The sequence below is a fragment of the Polyodon spathula genome, chromosome 19 (assembly GCF_017654505.1).
Source record: "Polyodon spathula isolate WHYD16114869_AA chromosome 19, ASM1765450v1, whole genome shotgun sequence".
NCBI classification, from domain to species: domain Eukaryota; kingdom Metazoa; phylum Chordata; class Actinopteri; order Acipenseriformes; family Polyodontidae; genus Polyodon; species Polyodon spathula.
In genome coordinates this window covers 19,223,418-19,231,116 of record NC_054552.1, presented here as the reverse complement: position 1 = coordinate 19,231,116, position 7,699 = coordinate 19,223,418, and the positions used below count along the sequence as shown (strand labels likewise).

At 44.1% G+C, this 7,699-nt stretch overlaps 1 long non-coding RNA gene across 1 annotated transcript; it reads left to right on the top strand.

The window, feature by feature from the left end:
* Positions 1-426: 426 nt before the first annotated feature.
* Positions 427-3,617, top strand: LOC121294685. Its single transcript, XR_005946813.1, has 3 exons — positions 427-443; positions 2,948-3,007; positions 3,604-3,617. It is a non-coding gene; the product is annotated as an uncharacterized LOC121294685 (long non-coding RNA).
* Positions 3,618-7,699: the final 4,082 nt, after the last annotated feature.

The window sequence follows — 7,699 nt, the reverse complement described above, 5'->3', positions numbered from 1 at the left end:
AATGTATATTAAGAAAAAAAAAAAATCTAATTGGTAAGTAGTATCAATTCTAGTGTAAATTCAACCAAAGAAATTTAACTAGTTCAAAAGAACAATGTGGACACGTTCAATTTCAATTCTAAAACACAATAAGTTCTACATGTTCTAAGTACTAATTCTATATTACACCCAGGGAAGATATGTATCCCATTTTGGGAAGGGCATGGGTGCGTATAGCAAAGTAATGTGCAGGCGTATTTTCACCTAAATAAACAATATTTTGTGTTTGTGTCATGGTTACATGATTTATAATCCCAGCCGTGTCATATAAAAATGAACACACCCGTTATATATTGGACGATTGAAGACAGGCACTCAACACCTGTGATACTTCATACATAAAGACAGGAGCACCGCTCATAGGATTCTTACAAAGAACATGAAGATGCTTTTCAAAAGAGGAGGTTAGTAAAATATTTTCTATTTAATACTTTAAAAAATGCATGTCTCTTTTTTTTTTTTGGTCCTGCAGTTAAGAATGGAAATCTAATGTGTGCGTATGGAAATGTGTTTACCAATGTTGCCAAACAAAATGAAAATACAAAGTATTTATTAAAAAAAAAAAATACTTGTTTTTTCAAAATTACAATATGTCCTGAATTTTTGGCAGATGTGATAGTGGCATCAGAATCAGGCTTTGCAGACTGCCGGTGAGTGGCAGCTGCAGACTCGGTTTCGGTAATAGGCTACTGTCGGTGGATTCTGTTTTTCTTTTTGCAACAGCTACCGACCCACCCAGGGAATATTATAATGCTGATGATGTCATCAAAAAGCGGTGGATTTTCGTTCTTGAAGTGCTGTATACATATTCTTAAACAGTCACCCGTATTTGCAGATCATTTTATGACTAGCAATATTGAAGACTTTCATTAGTGTTAAACAAAATTTGTTTTATTATGGCAGTCGGCAAGTACTTTTATGAATAGCACCTTTGGTGTGTTTGAGATTTCAATCTTTTTAAATGTCTTATTTTTTTGTGATCCTTGCTGAAAATGCAAAAGCATTTAAAATAGCTATTTTTTTTTATCACTTTCTATATATCTATTTATCTGTCTATATATTGTGTACCGTGTACTGGGGAAGGCAGCAGCAGGGTTGGTAGGTGATGTAATCAAATACAAAGACATAAGCCCGAAATACGCTTCTTGCACAGCGGTATTGATGCTATGCTTTAGTGCAAGAGGTCCCGGGATCGTCCCGGGATCGTGCCTATATTGCTACTATATATATATATATATATATATATATATATATATATATATATATATATATTATATAGAGAGAGAGAGAGTGTAGTGCCTATAGAAAGTCTACACCCGCTTGAACTTTTTTTCACATTTTGTTGTGTCAGTGCCTCATACTCCACTCTGTTAAGAGGTTTATCTCTTATCCAGTTAAGGGGGAAAAAAGTTTTTATTGAGAAAAAAATATATATATTAAAAATACAAAAATGAAAGATCACAATTGGATAAGTTTTCACCCCTGAGTAAAAAAAACAAAACTATTTAAAAAAAAAAATAAAAAAAACGTATGATTGAATCCACTCAATTTCAATACGTGTTTATAAGAATGAGAGACTGGCGTCAGACGTATGTGATGTGATAAATTACTCTCCTCTGATTGTATTATCAGCTGGAAAAAAATCACATGTGTGATAGTCCTGTTATACAGCTAATAAACATGTAGAATACATAATAGCTTTTCAGAATATTAATTTCAGTAAAGGTAAATGAATCGAACACACCAGTTGTAGCCAGTTCCCTGGAAAGGGACTGCCGGATGTGCTCCCTCATTGTTGTGTCTTTATAATTGTTGTGTCCATTATTGTACAGCTCTGGGTATTTTGATACTGCAAGAATTGTCTTTTCTTCTGCCATTGTTTACTGAAGGCATGCAAGGGAAGCTGTTCCTCATTCGTCAGTTTCCTAGCTGCCACACGACAAAATTGCAAAAATTGCAGAAATCCTATTTTTTTCATGTCGCTTCACTGTTGCCCGTCTGTTGTTGGACCATGCTCTTAAATTATGAAATGACCATGGTCAAAATCGCTTTTTCTCCAGTTATTTGTGTCTCTTATGTCACCATGTGTTACAAGAAATTAAGTAGACTAAAAGTGTACATGTAAGGCTGTAATTCTGTTTCATGTTTCTGGGGACATTGATATATTATTATGATTATGATTATTATTATTATTTTATTATTATTATTATTATTATTATTATTATTATTATTATTATTTTAATACAAATAAAAATAATTATATAATAATAGTGCTGTACACCTAATGTGCACAATAAGGCTGTCATTCTATCAAGGGATTCTGGTGAGATAGAAATTATTTTTCAATGACCCCAATACTGCTGCAGTGTGGGCTTCTGCAATAAAAAGGGAATCCATAACTATAGAAGCTACCCTTACAAGTAAATGTTTTGGATAATACCTTCTTAAGTGTAGTATTCAGATTATTTATGTCTTATTCAGAGGCAGTGGTAATAAAGTATCTCCCTGAATATTCATAGTGTATATTATTAATAATGTTCACATGTATTATAGTATCAAAATATTCTGAAGTGGTGAAACATGAAGATCAATACCTCCTCATGTATTTGGTGGTATAATGAAAGTAATGCAATGTATGATAGTTATACATCCACTGCAACTCATTAGACTCATAAAACACTGGTGAGGGCTGCAGTGGATAGACTGATTCACAGCACTTAAAGAACTTCATATGTGTGGAATAGGCATGTCATTTAAAGGGGGTTATATAGGTCATGTTGAACTTCATCATGTGAATTTCATGAATTCACTTTAATTAGATTGTCTTGCAGGTTTATTTGTTGGAAGAATGATATTTGTACATGATCTGTACACATTATTTCTGTTTCCCTTTATTCTTGGACAACAGTTGGAATGTCAGCAAACACAACGAGGCTGGAAACAATAGCAATACTTTTACTTATAGCAGGTAAGCCTAATGTCTTTCTCCTATAGCCATATATTTTCAAAAGTTATTAAAATATGTTAGGTAAGTGCCCTAACATTACATAATACTGTACGTATTTATTTTACACCTTTCTTTTCAAATGTTGGTAGTATACAAATGTTGGTAGTATACAAACATTTCTGTACATGACAAACCCCACATGAATATTAATTTCTGTGTAATAAAACAAAACAACATTGTATATGAAGATTCTAAAGGTTTCTTTATAGAAATAAAGACACATTTAAAGAAGTTAAAGCTTAAATAACTGGCAAAATAAATAGAAGGCAATTGGTCAATTTCTTATGTGTGAGATATTTCATACTGTAAATTGCTTCAAAAGAACTACCTGTTATTGACTACTGACAACTATTAACAACCAAACGAGCAAGATAAGCCGAATGGCCTCCTCTCATTTGTAAACTTTCTTATGTTCTTAGGTTCTTATATTTAAATTCATGCTGTGGGTACTAAAATGTATATATTTTGTGCCCTTCGAAAAAGCTGTCATAACATTCAAAGTAAGTAAACAATACATTTTACAAATGTTACTAATATTTTATATATTTTTTAAACAGCAACTACTACAGCCCAAAGTACTGCTGACCCCAATACAACCACAACCACTGCAGCCCCCATAACAACCACAACCACTACAGCCCCCATAACAACCACAACCACTACAGCCCCCACTACAACCACAACCACTGCAGCGCCAACTACAACCACAACCACTGCAGCCCCCACTACAACCACAACCACTGCAGCCCCCACTACAACCACAACCACTGCAGCGCCAACTACAACCACAACCACTACCCCAACTACAACCACACCACTGCAGCCCCAACTACAACCACAACCACTGCAGCCCCCACTACAACCACAACCACTGCAGCCCCCACTACAACCACAACCACTGCAGCGCCAACTACAACCACAACCACTGCAGCCCCCAATACAACCACAACCACTGCAGCCCCAACTACAACCACAACCACTACAGCCCCCACTACAACCACAACCACTACAGCCCCCACTACAACCACAACCACTGCAGCCCCAACTACAACCACAACCACTGCAGCCCCCACTACAACCACAACCACTACAGCCCCCATAACAACCACAACCACTACAGCCCCCACTACAACCACAACCACTGCAGCCCCAACTACAACCACAACCACTGCAGCCCCCACTACAACCACAACCACTGCAGCGCCAACTACAACCACAACCACTGCAGCCCAACTACAACCACAACCACTGCAGCCCCCACTACAACCACAACCACTACAGCCCCCACTACAACCACAACCACTGCAGCCCCCACTACAACCACAACCACTACAGCCCCCACTACAACCACAACCACTGCAGCCCCAACTACAACCACAACCACTGCAGCCCCCACTACAACCACAACCACTGCAGCCCCAACTACAATTGGTGTGGGTATGCGCGGGGGTACAACCCACAACCACTGCAGCCCCAACTACAACCACAACCACTACAGCCCCCACTACAACCACAACCACTACAGCCCCCACTACAACCACAACCACTACAGCCCCCACTACAACCACAACCACTGCAGCCCCCACTACAACCACAACCACTGCAGCGCCAACTACAACCACAACCACTACAGCCCCCACTACAACCACAACCACTACAGCCCCCACTACAACCACAACCACTGCAGCCCCCACTACAACCACAACCACTGCAGCCCCCAATACAACCACAACCACTGCAACCCCCACTACAACCACAACCACTGCAGCGCCAACTACAACCACAACCACTGCAGCCCCCACTACAACCACAACTATTGCAGCATCAAATACAACCACAACCAATGCAATCGCATCTACAACCACAACAACTGCAGCCCCAACTACAACCACAAAATCCGGGGCCCCCACTACAACCACAACCACTGCAGTCCCAACTACAACCACAACCATTGCAACCCCAACTACAACCACAACCACTGCAGCCCCAACTACAACCACAACCACTGCAGCCCCCACTACAACCACAACCACAGCAGCGCTCATTACAACTCCAATCACTGAAGCCCCCACTACAGGTGCAACCATTGCAGCCCCCACTACAACCACAACCACTGCAGTCCCAACTACAACCACAACAATTACAACCCCAACTACAACTACAACCACTGCAGCCCCAACTACAACCACAACTACTGCAGCCCCCACTACAACCACAACCACAGCAGACCCAACTACAACCACAACCACTGCAATACCAACTACAAAAACAAGCACTGCACCCACAACTACAAACACAAGCACAGCAGCGTCCACTACAACCACTGCAGCACCCACAACAACAACAGCAGCCCCAACTACAACCACAAATCCAACAGCTCCCACTACAACCACAACTGCTGCTTCCCCTACCACGAACACTGCAGCCCCGACTACTATTACTGTAGCCGCAACTACAACAACAACCACTCCAGCCCCCTCTACAACCACAACGGCGCTCACTACAATTGCAATCACTGCAGCCCCCACTACAGCTGCAACAATTGCAGCCCCCAATACAACCACAACCACTGCAGCGCCAACTACAACCACAACCACTGCAGCCCCCACTACAACCACAACCACTGCAGCCCCCACTACAACCACAACCACTGCAGCGCCAACTACAACCACAACCACTACAGCCCCCACTACAACCACAACCACTACAGCCCCCATAACAACCACAACCACTACAGCCCCCACTACAACCACAACCACTACAGCCCCCACTACAACCACAACCACTGCAGCGCCAACTACAACCACAACCACTACAGCCCCCACTACAACCACAACCACTACAGCCCCCACAACAACCACAACCACTACAGCCCCCACTACAACCACAACCACTGCAGCGCCAACTACAACCACAACCACTACAGCCCCCAATACAACCACAACCACTGCAGCGCCAACTACAACCACAACCACTGCAGCCCCCACTACAACCACAACCACTGCAGCCCCCACTACAACCACAACCACTGCAGCGCCAACTACAACCACAACCACTGCAGCCCCCACTACAACCACAACCACTGCAGCCCCAACTACAACCACAACCACTGCAGCCCCCACTACAACCACAACCACTACAGCCCCCACTACAACCACAACCACTACAGCCCCCACTACAACCACAACCACTACAGCCCCCACTACAACCACAACCACTACAGCCCCCACTACAACCACAACCACTGCAGCCCCAACTACAACCACAACCACTGCAGCCCCCACTACAACCACAACCACTGCAGCCCCCACTACAACCACAACCACTGCAGCGCCAACTACAACCACAACCACTACAGCCCCCACTACAACCACAACCACTACAGCCCCCATAACAACCACAACCACTACAGCCCCCATAACAACCACAACCACTACAACCAACCACAACCACTGCAGCCCCAACTACAACCACAACCACTGCAGCCCCCACTACAACCACAACCACTACAGCCCCCACTACAACCACAACCACTACAGCCCCCACTACAACCACAACCACTGCAGCCCCCACTACAACCACAACCACTGCAGCCCCCACTACAACCAAAACCACTGCAACCCCCAATACAACCACAACCACTGCAACCCCCACTACAACCACAACCACTGCAGCGCCAACTACAACCACAACCACTGCAGCCCCCACTACAACCACAACTATTGCAGCATCAAATACAACCACAACCAATGCAATCGCATCTACAACCACAACAACTGCAGCCCCAACTACAACCACAAAATCCGGGGCCCCCACTACAACCACAACCACTGCAGTCCCAACTACAACCACAACAATTGCAACCCCAACTACAACCACAACCACTGCAGCCCCAACTACAACCACAACCACTGCAGCCCCCACTACAACCACAACCACAGCAGCCCCAACTACAACCACAACCACTGCAGCCCCCACTACAACCACAACCACTGCAGCCCCCACTACAACCACAACCACTGCAGCCCCAACTACAACCACAACCACTGCAGCCCCAACTACAACCACAACTACTGCAGCCCCCACTACAACCACAACCACTGCTGCCCCCATTACAACAACTCCAGCTCCAACCACAACTACTGCAGCACCCACAACAACAGCAGCCCCAACTACAACCACAAATCCAACAGCTCCCACTACAACCACAACTGCTGCTTCCCCTACCACGAACACTGCGCTCACTACAATTGCAATCACTGCAGCCCCCACTACAGCTGCAACCATTGCAGCCCCCAATACAACCACAACCACTGCAGCGCCAACTACAACCACAACCACTGCAGCCACCACTACAACTGCAAGCACTGCAATTCCAACCACATCCACTGCAGCACCCACAACAACAACAGCAGCCCCAACTACAATCACAACCCCAGCAGCTCCCACTACAACCACAACCGCTGCTTACCCTACCACAACCACAGCAGACCCAACTACAACCACAACCACAGCAGACCCAACTACAACCACAACCACTGCAATACCAACTACAAAAACAAGCACTGCACCCACAACTACAAACACAAGCACAGCAGCGTCCACTACAACCACTGCAGCACCCACAACAACAACAGCAGCCCCAACTACAAC